Source organism: Bidens hawaiensis, unplaced genomic scaffold, assembly GCF_021521415.1.
Source record: "Bidens hawaiensis isolate Kalapana, Puna unplaced genomic scaffold, B.hawaiensis_p1.1 tig00017168_1, whole genome shotgun sequence".
Taxonomy (NCBI): domain Eukaryota; kingdom Viridiplantae; phylum Streptophyta; class Magnoliopsida; order Asterales; family Asteraceae; genus Bidens; species Bidens hawaiensis.
The window spans coordinates 276339-292006 of record NW_027492600.1 but is presented as its reverse complement, the minus strand read 5'-3'; the positions used below and the strand labels follow the sequence as shown (position 1 = coordinate 292006).

Here is a 15668-nt window from a genome sequence, read left to right as displayed (position 1 = left end):
TTAGGTGAAGACTATGTCTTAACGAATTTGGTGGAAGATGCGTGTTGCAATATCTTTGGCTTTCAAACTTATGTCGTTTCAAATAACCGTTTCCTAGCAGTTGTGTGAATCCACACATCTAACAATTCTCCACTTGTGATTATTGGTCTTTTTAGACGCATAGACAAGCCATTTGCATGGGGATGTCACGAATATTAATGTTGCACCTAATTAGGTCATGGGCTATTTTTCTCTCCATTGTTACAGTTATCTTTAATTAACTATCATTAATTACTAGCTTCGGTTTCACTTTAGATTCTACAGTCGAATGGGAAGCAACAAGTCATCTTCTGAACATACCAAGACGAATTGGTTTACCTTCTTTGTTCCACGTATCCATGTCGACGTGGTCATCAAAATGAACAAGCTTCATACTCTCTTAAATCCATAGGATCCTAAGAATAGCTGTCGACTGCGTGGGAGGATTCTGGATTAGTAGTAGAATTCTATTGTTCGGAAATCCATGTTTGGCTACATCATCATTGTAAGATGCATCGTTTGACGATATGACCTTAAGTTCATTAGTAGTTTGTGGATAAGCTTCTGATTCGAATTCTCATCATATTGCATATCTTCAAGGTTGGTATTGTCGACAAACCCACTTCAATTTCATGTGATTTGGTAGTATTTTGATATGAGTAGATTATTCGTTAGGAGCCTCACTTACAGAAAATCTATGTAGGAGATCCATACAGCTGGATTGTTGGATGCTAGTGAAAATGTTAGGGCAAGTTTTCTTCAATCGTTTGTTGCTTTTTGTTGCTAAATAATAGACACTTCAAAAATTCGATCGTCATAGCTTTAAGATGATTGCGAAAAGCCTTGAAAAGTGTAATATAATTTCATCCACAAGGTATAAAATTCCGTTTGGAGTTGAATATGAAGATAAAGTAAATCAACGAAATCTTCGTACGGTATTTTTGATGAATAATCACACGAAGCAATCCCAGTTTTTTATGAAGCACCACCGCCCCCCAACAAAATTAAATTGAACGAAAATAGGAGGAAACAATGTGTCTTGCAAGTTAATAAAAGTCAATTGTGAAATAAGATGAAATATAATTGCAACGAAACCTAATCTAGCTTATTGAAAATTCGTTTAGCGATGAGTTTTAAGTTCAAAATCTCCAATGCAAGTACTTTGACATGTTTACGGATTTGGCACCCCAAAACCCATCACAAATTCAGCCGGGTGAGGAGTTTGATTTCAAGATTGCTTTATCAAGTGATTTGCTCATCGCCAATTTGTTGGCGATGATTTTGGTTTTAAGACGCCACAAACCTGCACGAACTTTATTAGTGATTTGACAATGCAAAAAGCAGAGCTCATGAGTTACACCTTGACTTTGGCATGTGAGCCAACCAATTTAGCATTGACAAAACTAATTGTCAAATGATTTGACGAACAGTTTAACCTCGTACTGACCAATGGTTTGACGAACAATTTAACTTCGTACTGACCGAATATGACACATGTGCGACAAACCATTGTTGAAAAAAAGTAATCACCAATTCATTTGACAATGACCCATAGGTGAAATTAATGCAAGAATCCACCCCCATTGTGATAATCTCATTGCTACCCACTTCTTAATTAAAAAACATCCTGGTCATCTATAATGGTTTCAACTAGTGGCTTCGGATCCTACAGCTAGTGGATAAACTTTTAGCTCTTGGCAAGTAATAATAATAGTATTACAACCATATGATATCTTATACGGTAGAAACTCGATAAATTAATACTCGATTATTTAATAAACTCTCTAAGATAATATTTTTTGCGGGTCTCGACTCGGGGATAGGGTGCTAAATTAATAATTCGCTAAAATTATAAAATAATACATTTTTGATAATTTCTTTAGACCCCATATAAAATATAGATTAATAATTCCTTATATATAGCATATTACATGAATGATTTATGAAGGTTTCTTGAAAAATGACTCAATTGTCTTTTGTTTTTTGTTGAAATTAATTTTTCCTTGAATCTCGTCTCTAATTTTCCTTAGCATGGTAAGAACTTCTGGTGTTGTTTTCTCATAGCTCAACAAGAAATTGTTCAATGTGATTGCCGCTTTAATAACTTCGTTTAGCGAATGGGGCTCCATTGTAGAACTTTCATCATCTTCTTCATCGATATCATTTTTATTAATTCCAATAACGCTCTAAATAATTTCTTCATCAGTCAACAACCGTACAACTACATTTTCTTCTGGGTGAGTCAGAACATTCTACTATAAATTAATAAAATATTAATTAATATATAAATTAATAATTATTAATTTATCGATTAATTAATAACTCTTTTAATTAATAATTTTGATGGTTCCAAGCGTATTATTTTATAGAATTTCTACTGTAACTTCACTATAAGACGAATTAGATGCATTTCACATAATTAATGGAAAGACAGTTTGCGTATAAATTATCTATTCATATGATGCCTATACCTTGTAACGTGTGATTCTCCATCATTTCTTACTCAATTAGTCTTTATACTGACTACATTTATTTCATATTTGTTTTGATTATCATACCTTTAATCATCATAAACCAAATTAAATTACAGAGTACTCATCCCCTGATCATTGACCTTATCTTGCTGATAAACCGAACACATACTGAAATTAGTTTCTTTAAGGGGGGAGGGGGTAGTGCTTCTTTCAATCTAAAACCACCATAAGACTATGCACTATGGGACGCGGAAGAGGGGGGGGGACAGGGCGCGGAAGAGGGGGAACACCGCCGGAGGGCGCCTTCAAGGCGGGCGCGGAAGGGAGGGTGTTGGGCCCTCTCTTTCTTCATCTCTCACATACACACACATATATATATATATTGGGGGCGCCCAAGGGGCATTAACCATAACGGGGCGGGCTTCGATGCCCCGTTTTTACGAGGCGATGACATGACACCGTGGAGGGGCTTTGATGCCCCTCACCATAGCATACAGCCTAAGACTCGACCAATCAAGCACCGGCTTCTAAGTTTTACCCAGAACTACTCTAAGACCCGGCCAATCCTATGTACACCGAATAAGGCTCTACAACTTTGTGATGATAATGATAATAATAATAATAATAATAATAATAATAATAATAATCTATCTATTCTAACTGAGGTCACGTGTCACTTGGAGATTCATTCATAGCCTAAATTTTCCACTCAAACTATTGTTCTATTTTTAATGAAACAATATTTATGTCAACGTAATCTAAACATAGTAAACCATGCTTTAATCAAATAACTACTTAAATATATATATGGGTATTTATGCCAATATAATGAAATTATTTATATATTTAATGAGATCAGATCTATATTTTTTTTTATTAAATAGATTTATATACACTTTTGAGTGTAAATGAATGATATTCATATGGGGAAAATTCTTAAAATAGCCCTTTTTAGAGAAAGAAGTCCCAAAATAGCCCTTTTTTTCTTAAAATCTTTTATAATTTGGACTATCAAGACGCATTGAGAAAGGATAAAAATAAAGACGAGATTTCGAAAGAAAGTCAGATAAAAGACGAAATTTGAGGAAATAATGTCGGTAAAGTCCAAATTATTTGTAATCTCGGAGCAAAAGTTCAAATTTTTCAAAAACTTTTTTTACTCAAAAAAACCGTCTTGAGAGACTATTTTTTTATGTTTCCTACCTTTCTTGTCCAAATTTTCAAATTCGTGGAAAATTATATTTTTTACAATTATACCCCATCACCACCACCACCACCACCACCTTGAACCACCACCATCACCGACGCCGCCGGCCCCACCCCATCACCACCACCGTCACTACCACCATAGCCGCCTCCACCACCACCACCGCTGGAATCTCACCACCACCGTACATTTGATACAAATATTTTTTTAAGCAGACAAAATAAACCAGTAATTAGACAAAATGAACCAGTAGTTGACCTTTTAAAAAATGAAAAATAAAAAAATGAACATTTTGTAATATTATGACATAAAATATACCTGGGTGACTCTATAAGGGAACAGCAGTAGCAGATTCACCATTAAATGGCAATTCCCAAAATACCCCTTTCTGATTGTTGAACTCTGATGGGATTCTGCAACTACTGCTGTTATTCTTGCAAGAATCTTTATCAACTCCTGTTTTAAGAATTACATTTTCTTTTTCTTGCTAGTGGCGGTGGCGGTGATGGGTGGGGCCTACGACGTCGGTGATGGTGGTGGTTCAAGGTGGTGGTGGTGGTGATGGTGGTTCAGGAGTATAATTGTAAAAAGTATAATTTTCCAAGATTTTGAACATTTGGATGGGAAAAGTAGGAAATATAAAAAAACAGTCTCTCAAGACGTTTTTTTTTAGTAAAAAAGTTTTTGAAAAATTTGAACTTTTGCTCTAAGATTACAAATAATTTGGACTTTGCCGACATTATTTCCCCAAATCTCGTCTTTTACCTGACTTTCTTTCGAAATCTCGTCTTTATTTTTATCTTTTCCCAATACGTCTTGACAGTCCAAATTATAAAAAATTTTGAGGAAAAAGGGCTATTTTGGGACTTATCTCTCTAAAAGGGGCTATTTTGAGAATTTTCCCTATTCATATGTCTAAAATGATAAGAACAAGCAGAAATTATGAATGAATAACAATTTTTACTCGTCTATTCATTCAACTCCCATGGATCGATGGAGTTTTCATCTATCTTTTTCAAAAATGTAATACAAGTGCGTGTTTTATTCATGCTAATTATATATATGATTTTTTTTGTCATTTAGAATGAAACAACTTATCATCTTTGTTAAAATTCGCATTAAAATATATAATTACAAATTATAAAATCAATAGATGTTTTCTTTTCGTGATTATAAAAAAACTGCGTGAAAATACACAACATATTCATATGAATTTTCCATTAGAAAATATAATTTGAACTTAAGAAACCATTTAATTTGATAAAATATAGGTTTATTTTAGTTTACTTTAAATTTAATCATTTAGTTTTCATAATTTAATTGTATTTTTTTAAGTATCATGTATATAATCACACGGGTTCTAAAGCTACAAATAATAATAAAGTAGCTTAAATGTTCATTTGATTTTTCTTTTCTTTAGAACGGCGACTCTTTTGTATTTAGGCTACCGCACCCTTCAAATTTAGAGAGTTCTGATGTTCCACTCTGGCCAGACTATGTTGTTTTAACCAGGCCCACGCTAGCTTCAGAGTTTGACTTGGGCGTTCCCCCGGGAAAACATACCGCCGGCTGCCACTTGACAGCCGTTGTGCCACCACAAGAGTAGAACTCTCTAGCGTAATACACAGTGGGACGAAAACCCGGGTGGGCTCATGATTCGAACTGACAGCCTTTACACAAGTACTAGCTTAAATCCATCATTGCCAATATCCACCCAAATATGACATAAGTAGGATTCGAACTTGAGTCTCCATTAGAGAACCCAAGCCTCCTATCACTAGTCCAGAAGTGGGGAATAAATGTTCAGTGGATACTTTTGGAAAATTAACTACAGTGTAACCGACAAAAAGTCAAATAGTTTGCCACTTATGTTAACAACTGGAAATTAAGTGTCATGATATGTACGAATTAAAGTGAAGATTTTCTAACTCCCAAATCATTGGTTGTAATAAATTTTTTTTCCAAAAATTAATTCGTCACCTATAAATTGTCATGCTTTATTCAGAACTGAATTATCCAAAAAGAACTTCACCTCTGCAGCAGTAATTTCTTGTTACAAATATCAAACTATGGCTAAGAAACCAAGTTTGGGTCGCCAAAAAATCAAAATCGCGAAGATTAAAAAAAAATCATCTACAAGTGACGTTTTTGAAGAGGCGGTCAGGGCTCTTCAAGAAGGCCAGTGAGCTTTGCACGTTGTGCGGGGTTGAAATAGCCATAGTGGTATTCTCTCCTGCTGGGAAAGTTTTTTCCTTTGGTCATCCTAAAGTCGAATCAATAGCCGACAGATATTTAGCCTGAAATCCTAATCTTAAGTCGACCAGTTTACATCTCGTAGAGGCGCATAGGATAGCCAGCATTCCTGAACTAAATGCTCAGCTAACGTACATGCTTAACGAGTTAGAAGAGGAGAAGAAACGAAGCGGGACGTTAGACGAGATGAGAAAGGCTAGCCAGAGCCAGTTTTGGTGGGAAGCACCAATTGTAGACATGAATTTGCATGAGCTTGAACAGTTAAAGGATTCAATGGAGGAACTCAAAAAAACTATAAGTATACAAGCTGGTAGGGTTGTGGGTTTATATGTACCAGCTAGTTCAGGACAGAAAATTGAGAAGGAAACAAAAGAGATATTGGAGAGACTCAATTCATATTTCATTCATAATCCTCAAAGAAAGTATAGACTCGATTAAATAAAGCAACAAATTAAAGCCATGTGCTTATTATATACAATTTTTCATATGATTTTTTTACGGTCTTTAGATAAAAACAAATCATGTAGAAAATGTATATGAAAGCATGTTAAAATGTAAAAGACTTCAAAACCACTATATTCAAAGATATCTTTGGTTACGACAATCAAACAAGCTAAGAAACGTTTGCAGTTGGTTGAGGCCTCTATGTTTGACTTAATTATTTCCTTTAAAATGAATTGTGTGCTCACACGAAACCATTTACCTTTAGTCCACCATGGATACCAAAATTATGTAGGGATATATGTAGTTCACAATTATATAATAAAATACAAAATAAACTTAAAAAGTAATAAAAACTTGAATACTGTTGAAATAGAAAAAGAAAGAAAAAGATATTGGGTAAGCCTAGACCTCTTTAGGGTTTCAATAGTGTTTGCACTAAAGCTTAAAGATGAAACCCAGGAATGCTATGTGATTACACACCAACAAAATAAATGAGCAGCGGTATGCACCAGAAGCAATATGTGAAAAACATTCAATGTTATGTACGGAGGCGGTTCGTCAATGGTAGCCTTCTGATGAAACTCGATATACACTGAAGTTGAAGACACAATCAATTTGGAGGAGGCGATTTACATTGTGTTCCTGAGTTTCATTTAAAGAAGGAAAGAAAAAGAAAATGAGGGATAAGAAAATTTTGTTGTGTTCTCGAGTTTCATTTAAAGAAGAAAAAAATTGTTAGAGAGGATGAAATGAAAATGAAAATGAAAACTAGAACGTGGGATTTGGATATATACATAAATTATTTCTACGTATTACTAATTATATTTAAAGTTTTTCTAAAGCTTTCTAATCCAAAAACTGCTTTTTTAAGTTTGTATATGTAATGAGGGGTTTTTGAGAGATCCATTGGCTTCAAAAAAGACTTTGGACCGCCTAACAAAACCCAATAACCCAGTCTACCGGTGAAATTATTAGTTTTGGTGGACCTTGAACATGTAATCTAGAATTTGTTTTTTTTTATTACGGAATGAATTCATTGGAATATAATCCATATATGCATTCATACATATTCTTTATTAATTAATTCGTTCCTGATTATGGATCTTCATACAAGAGCTAGCATGAGTACTAGGCCTTTTGAAACACAAACTCAAAAGGAGTACCAGTTGAAACAAGATGCCTAACACCTTTATCTTCGTAAATTCTTACGTTAAAGCAAGTGTGAGGGCCGGCACCATAATAAGAGGGACAGAGTTGAAGCATGTAGCTATACACCTTTGGACTTGTTGGTTTAGGATAATCCACAACCTGAAAACATGTAAGGGCCGTTTCAAGTAACCCACCAGTCGTAATCAAGTTAGAAGGCGCCTTTGCTTCAGGATCGGGAATCTTCCAAAATGTTGACGCTTCACACGAACCCGTGGGTGATCCCGAGTGAACACCAAGAGGTGTTTAAAATACATTGCCTACCACTAAACCACCAACCTTAGAACTTTCTTTTGTTTTGTTGGTAGACTATCCCAAATAAAATCAAATTCACCTCAGTATTTATTTCTTAGTTCTTATCCATTCTAGCTTGTGGTCTAAAACAGAACAGTTTGAGCATGCGACTTTTTATTGGTGTAAAAAAAAGAATGTGTGAAGTTCAGATTTACCTGTCGTGTCAAACATATGATCTCTAACAAACACGACACATACCAGCATTGGTAAAGTAACACATGAAAGATTTGATTATGTCTCCAGAAATCATAAAACGGAAACTTAATCATAAAGAACCGTTTATGATCTATTATTATATTCATGTGGCAAACATAACAATGAAGAACAAATAACATAAGTGTGTCTAATATGAACATAAAATGGAATTAAGATAATGAGAAACCATTAACGGTAAGTCCTCCATCAACAGCAATTGTCTGTCCAGTGATATAAGAAGCAGCAGGTAGGCATAGAAACACCACCATTGATGAAACTTCGTTTGCTTCTCCAGGGCGTTTCAATGGAATTCTGGAAACCACCTTATCCAAAAATTGTTCATCGCTTAACAGCTACACAAAACGAATTATTATTTAAGTTTTAGAAGGTAGTTACACAAAACATCTTTATTCTTTAGCTACTAAGTTCGTAGGTTTAGAGTTTGTTCTTTGAATTTTGTAACAAGTTCGGTTAAGTAAAATGACCAAACTACCCCTTTACTATTTTAGCATAAACACCCAAAACTTCACAGAAAATTCAGTTGGATTTGTTCATCACTCAAACCAAAGAAAACTGGTTCGGTTCACCATTTGTAGGGGTGTGCGTAGACCAGCCGTAACTGGATGCAATAAATAAACAACAGCTTGGTTTTATGCAACCGAATCCACGAATTTCTTCAAATGGCTCAAGAAACTCATAGTCTATTCATAAACTTCATATAAACGAAAGGTTAAGGATGAACCGAAAGGTTCAAGAACGAATTTTTGTAACTTCAAAAACTAAATACAAACCACCTAGAGGTCTAATTTTGTATTTATAATGAGTAACATATTAACAAGGAAATTTCAAATCCCAAAAAATAGGAAAAATCAGTTTTGTACCCTTCGTGTTGCGGTGGTGCATTAGCATACACTTGGTTGTTATGGGCTAAGTTCGTCATGATACTCACACTAATTTATAAAAAGAAATAAGGCATAAAACATTAGCAACACACTTAGCTTCGTTACACTACAAAAAAGTTAAATCAGTAAATGCCCAGAATTTTTTACGGCACCGCAACTAAAACATAAGAAACTCATATAGCTTATGAGAAAAATATAACATACTTAAAATGATCTTTATTCGGTCAATAATACCCGAGTTTTACGATGGCGAGTTGACACGAATTCAATCGGCTTTGGTTACCTTTGTTCAAGACTTTTTATGAAGCCCATGAAGATTTTAACATAACATCTCTAAAAAATTATTAAAAAACATTAAGTTTCCGGACCCAACCCGTATTTGAGTGGATCTGATCCCGCAAGGCCAATTATTTACGTACTATCATCACCGTTATATTTTATTACACCAAAAGAGGTTTTGAGGGCGAGGGTCCTCCCCCAATTGTCACCATTTAGTAGTGTGTGTACGTGGTCAATTATTCCTGCTAAAAGCTACAGCTAAAACTAAAATACCACTATTGTTGATAACGACTAGGGCAAGCAAAATAAACGTGCAATGTAACATTATATAATAAAAAAAATGTCTAAAACTAGCATTAGCAATGAAATCTTACTAGTAAACCACACTGATCAAAACATCTTATAACATGATGAACACAACATTACTCTCCTATGCTGTTTTCATTGTCTTCATCATCAATACCAAATCAATCCCCTCAGCCTCTCAAGATGCAGTATACGACGTTAGCGGGAAAAAGGTGTTAGATAATGTTCCCTACTACCTTGGTCCGGTGATCTGGGCTAAGGGTGGCTGAATCAAGTTAAGCGACACAAAGAACAACAAGAAAATTTGCCCACCATATGTAGTTCAGGACCCCACTGAAGTTAACAAAGGTGGCCAGTTCATCTTTACTCTCCTAGCCAAACAAAAGTATGTCTAACATCATACCCTCTTGGTATTCACTCGGCACCCACGGGTTCGTGTGAAGCGTCAACATTTTGGAAGATTCCCGATTCTGAAGCAAAGGCGCCTTTTACGACTGGTGGGTTACTTGAAACGGCCCTTGCATGTTATCAGGTTGTGGATTATCCTAAGCCAACAAGTCCAAAGGTGGATAGCTACATGCTTCAACTCTGTCCCTCTTATTGTGGTGCAGGCCCTCACACTTGCTTTAACGTAAGCATTTACGAAGATAAAGGTGTTAGGCATCTTGTTTCAACTGGTACTCCTTTTGAGTTTGTGTTTCAAAAGGCCTAGTACTCATGCTAGCTCTTGTATGAAGATCCATAATCAGGAACGTAATAACAAAGAATGTGTATGAATGCATATATGGATTGTATTCCAGTGAATTTCGTACCGAAATAAAAAAACAATATCTATAGTTGTGTGGTCTAATACGTGTTCAGGGTCCAGTACCAAAACTAGTGATTTCACTAGCACTTGTAAGGAGGTTCAAAGTCTTTTTTGAAACGGACCTCCCAAAAACCACTCTATACATATACAAACTTGAAGAGCGGTTTTTAGATAATACCACTTTAAAAAAACTTAAAAAATAATTAATAGTAGAAACAATTAATATGTATCCAAATCCCACGTTCTAGTTTTCATTTTCATTTCATCCTCTCTAACCTAAATCGGCTTCTCCAAATTGATTGTGTCTTCACCTTCAATATATATTAAGTTTCATCAGAAGGCTAAATTGGCGAACCACCTCTGTATATATACGTAACATCAAATGTTTTTCACATCTTGCTTTAGCAACTATTCTGGTGAGATCACGAATGAGGTACCATCGATTTCTCAATTTTTTTGTTGGTGTGTAAATCACATATCATTTCTAGGTTTCATCTTTAAGTTTTAGTGCAAACACTATTGAAACCCTAAAGAGGTCTAGGCTTACCCAATATATTTTCTTTGTTTTTCTATTTCAACAATATTGAAGTTTTTATTACTTTAAGTTAGTTTTGTATTTTGTTATATTATTATGAACTACGTCCCTAGCTACATAATTTTGGTCGAGTGATCTATTGTGGACTTGTATGTTCCGAAACCGGATCAAACAACAAATATTCTTGGATCAGTCTCAACTAGTGTTAGCGAAAATCACACTAGATGAACCGATATCTCGGATCTTGTTTGGGTTTGTTATTTTCATAAGTGAAGAGTAGAAGAGAGAAAGTGGGAGTAGTTGAGAGGATAAGGCTACTTGTTTGCAAAAGGTCGTGTTGTGCATAAGATACTAGTTTGCACTATATATAGTGCAAGTCTCATGCACATATCTTTATTCACATTGGGCCCAAATGGGCTTACAATACAAGTGGCCTTAGGCCCAATTACATAAGTTAATACAAAAGACGATAATATATAAACTTAAACAATGCAAAAGACTTAAATATACAAAATAGGGTATAACAATCTCCCTCTAGTCTTTGGTATTGTGCCTCGTCTTCGTCTCTAGTCGGTCTCGTACTGCAAAGCGTTGTCTTCAGGTAGTGGAAGCTCAACAAGTTTGCGAACGAACTTGTTGAAGGCTTCAACTATCTTGTCGATGTTTTGTTTCCCGTGATCCTCAAGATTGGGCAAAGGAGAATTATATAACTTCAGAATATCCTCCTTTCTGGGGCCATTAACTCATGTTCATCGAACACACACAGTGGATGCATGGTTCGGCATTGGATCACGGCCTCGCCCATGTTATTGTCAACTTCCCAGCAAAGGAAGTCGTGGTGGAGATTTGGCTCGAATGGCTCTCCATGATAAACCTCACGACCTTCCTTGGGCATCTTGTACCTCCAAGTTATTCTTCGATTGCCCGTTGCTGGATCTATTTTCGTCGGATGCTTGTACCCTCGACCTATTGAGCTGGAAGTTGGCGTAGTCGACCTTTAACTCTCGATCCATGTGCCGCTTGAACCAACCTTCCATATTCTTCTCCCCAACACCTTCACTTGCAGCTCGCCTGAAGTAGTTCATATCAAGCTCGGGCAGAGTATGCATTTCGGTGGAATGCATGTAGGTGAGGTCCCCGTTTACCCTTCGTAATGCCCACGATTGGCTGTCGACGTGGTATTTAGCGTAAGATATCAGCGTTTCGTCATGGTACGGGTAGTTTCTGCGACGAGCAATTCCACGGCTCGTCACACAATGCCACTTTTTCTTCATCGGTTTTGGCACTTGTGATAAGGCAATTACTGGATTAGCTTCGGGAGCTGGATCTCTGACTTCTTCAATTGGCGTGTCAAGACATGGAGAGTAGTTGATTCCGTCGTCCTCGTCAGAAATGCCGTCTTTGTCAGGAGACGATAGGGTACCTGCAAAATCATCAGAACAAAAAAGAGCATTAAACTCGTCCTCCAGTGCAGCATCCCTATCCCTCACTCCTTTAGAAGCCTCGGTAGTAGAGGGGTCTTCATGTGGCGGGTCATCATGTGGATAGATTTGCGTGTCCGCTCCACTACCACCTCCTACTCCAGCACCACCATCTCATCCTTCACCGCCATCAGCTCCGCCATCAACATCATCACCTTCATCAAAACTATCATGCACGTCCTCTTCGTCATCTTCCTCGTCATCATCATCATCGTCCTCGTCATATTCCTCCTCCTCATTCTGTACCTCGGTCCTAGTAGCAGATCCTCCAACATCCAGAGGACTAGGACCGGTACCTCCAACACTAGACACGCTAGCTGCGTGAAGTACAAGTATCCCCACTGTAGCTTCGCCTTAAGTATCCACTGCCATCTCGGCACCAATAGCAACACTTGGACCAGCAGATGGTTGATGTCCTTGTGTCTGCTTTCCTCCTCCGACCTCTTCCAGCTTCCGAAGATGGCATCAAGACGGTCATCCAGATTTTCGAAATCATCATCACGCGACCCAATGAGTTCGGAGGCCATGTGATATTTCTTCACCATCTCCTCATTTACCTTCGGCTGCATTTCATTTTGGCGATCATGAGCAGCTACTTTTGTCTTCAAGGCTTCTATTTTATTCATGAAGTCAGAATTCTCAGAGATGAAAATCCCGATACTCTGTGAAGTCCCTTGTTGACTCTCTAACATCTGAACCCGAGAGTCAACCGCCTCAAATATATCGTCCAACTACTTCTCTTAATGGATCCAGCATCAGCTGTTGGGTCTCGGTTTGAATCTCTTCAACTTTGTTATACAATGTGATAATGCATGCTTAAGATAGTCCATCTAACAATAGTTTTGCTGACTTTTTCACTAAAGCCATCTATCATGTTCGGTTCAAAATTTTGGTAGAATCGCTCGGCATGATCAATTTTGATTAAAAAAACCTATCCCCTTTTTGTATATGAAAATTGTAAATATTTTTAAAATATATCACAATTTTAGAGGGAGAAAATGAGTTAAGTTTAACTCATTAAAAAGATTTTCAATTTGCTTTTAAGAAAAACAAAATTGAGTCATTTGACTTACCAAAAATATTTTACATTCTTTTAAGAAAATCATAAAAATGTTTCTAAAAGTACTATCCCATTAAGAGGGAGCTCCTGTTTTGAGGGAGTCAGATAATTAAAACTTTTTAAAAATTTTGAGAAATTGATCCGACCTTTGGAAAATGATAAGAAATTATCTCTAACGATTCTAGCACATGAAAAGAGTAGATCAAAAGTCAACAAGATCATTGCTTGATGTGTAGATAGGCTTGACAAATTAGTAAGTGTCATAGTGATATAAACTTAAATATCTGCATATGATAGTGGTTACACGCTATGAAGCGGTTGTCGACTCCAACTAAAGTCATATCAATGAAGGCAGAAACGTAAATAACATGTTATACCTATGCCTCTCTTTACCTGATCACAGTTGTCTTATGTAATCAAATGTCAATTTTAATTCTGTTGAGTCAAGAAAAGAAAAGGAAAAAGAGTCAGAAAAGAAATAAAAAGAAAAGAAAAAGAAAGTTTAAAAGAGGTATGTCTTAGGATTTTTTACTTTTAATTTATTTCTTCATTTATTTTGATTCAAGCCTTAGACTTACTATGTTTGTAGTCATACAAGATCTGATTGTTAAGGCCCTGAATCTTCTGCTTTATTTTATTTTCTTTCTTTTGTTCAAGCCTTGGACTTTCTTTGTTTGTAGTCATATAAGACATGATTGTTAAGGCCCTAAACTTTTAATTTATTTTAATCTTTCTAGATAGAGTCAATTGTCCAAAAGTAAAGTGTCAATAAGCGTATTGTGATCAAATAAGAAAGGTTTAAGTCAAGTTGAGGTAACATGTGAAAGCAAACTAAGCCTGAGGTATGATGGAGTCTGTAACATGTTAGATTAAATGGGGACCACAAGCATTGTGCTTAATCTATACCTTAACATATCACATTGATATCCAAATACCTGTTAAGTTTAAAGTGGTCAAATTATATCTACAATCGACTTTAGGTTCTTGGCATAATAATGTCCAAATAGAAGCGTGATCTAGAACGTTAACAAATAATGTGATTCCATGTTGTGATCTTTCTCACAAAAATAACTTAGTATATTTTTAAATAACTATTTTTGATATATAATATTAATTTCATCTTTACTTATATCTTTTATCTTTTACTTTCTTCTGTTTTATTTTATGTTTCAACTTCAAAATATTATGTATATATTTTCATAATTTTAAATATATGAAAATATCAAAAAGATTTTAAGGTTTTATTGTGTTCGTCCATATTCTATTAAACCTTGTTTTATTCAAAATCATGTGTTTTGTTGTCAAGGTCGTTCATGCAAAGTTTGTTGGAAACCTAAGACTTAAATAAATCACTTACAAATTGAGGGACTGAAATTGGGAAGGCCTGTGAACGAATTCTTCTTTAACCATCGAGAAGGTCTGCGAACGAATCTTATTCGCTCTAAGTTTTGTGCAGTTGTACATGGACAGGTAGATCAAGATCAAGTTCGCTTGGAGTTGCAGATGTTGAAGAACCTAAAAGAAAACGAGAACGTGAAAGTTGGTGACTGAACCTAAAATTGAACTGATTGTGTTTGAAGACAAGGAAAGAAATCAGTCGGCTCAATAAAGTCAACAAAAGAAAATTAGATGTCAAGCCTCCCGCAACTGATGTTTCTAATATTTGATGTTGCCGCTCCTTCCTAGAAAATAAGTTTGAAGTTTAAGTCTACAAGACCGGAAAATAAAGAATTATCCAATATCCAATCTTGTTTTAGATCCCGGATCAAGGCAAGTAATAAGTTTCAAGAAATAAGACGAAGCAAAGAACTTGACGAAAGTTCCTCGACATACTCAATCCTATAGGGAGATTGTAGTGCCAATATTCTATATTAGTATTAGGATTGTCTATGTCTTTTAGTTTGCTTTTAGTAGATATATTACGTACTCAGTACGTTTATTTTGTATGGTAAAAATATAAACTTTGGAGAAATGGGGACCCTATAAAGGACCACTTTACCTATTTCTCCAAACAACTCATTTTCACAACACCCTTGGAAATAAAGTTTCTTTCTCCCAACCTCTCCCTTTTCTCTCTTTTATGACAAAACTAAGATCCGAGATCCGAGTGTTGTTAGTGATTTCCGCTAACTAGCAACACGGATTGATCCGAGTAAAGTTGTGAAATCCATCTAGAGGACCTACAGGAGATTCTTCACCATCCATA

The 15668-nt window shown here is 35.8% G+C and overlaps 2 pseudogenes; both read left to right on the top strand.

Annotated features, from left to right (window-relative positions):
• Positions 1-5608: 5608 nt before the first annotated feature.
• On the top strand, positions 5609-6390 carry LOC143553377 (agamous-like MADS-box protein AGL61 pseudogene; annotated as a pseudogene).
• A 3269-nt stretch (positions 6391-9659) lies between these two features.
• LOC143553359 (kunitz trypsin inhibitor 5-like) lies at positions 9660-10335 on the top strand (annotated as a pseudogene).
• The last annotated feature ends 5333 nt before the right edge of the window (positions 10336-15668 follow it).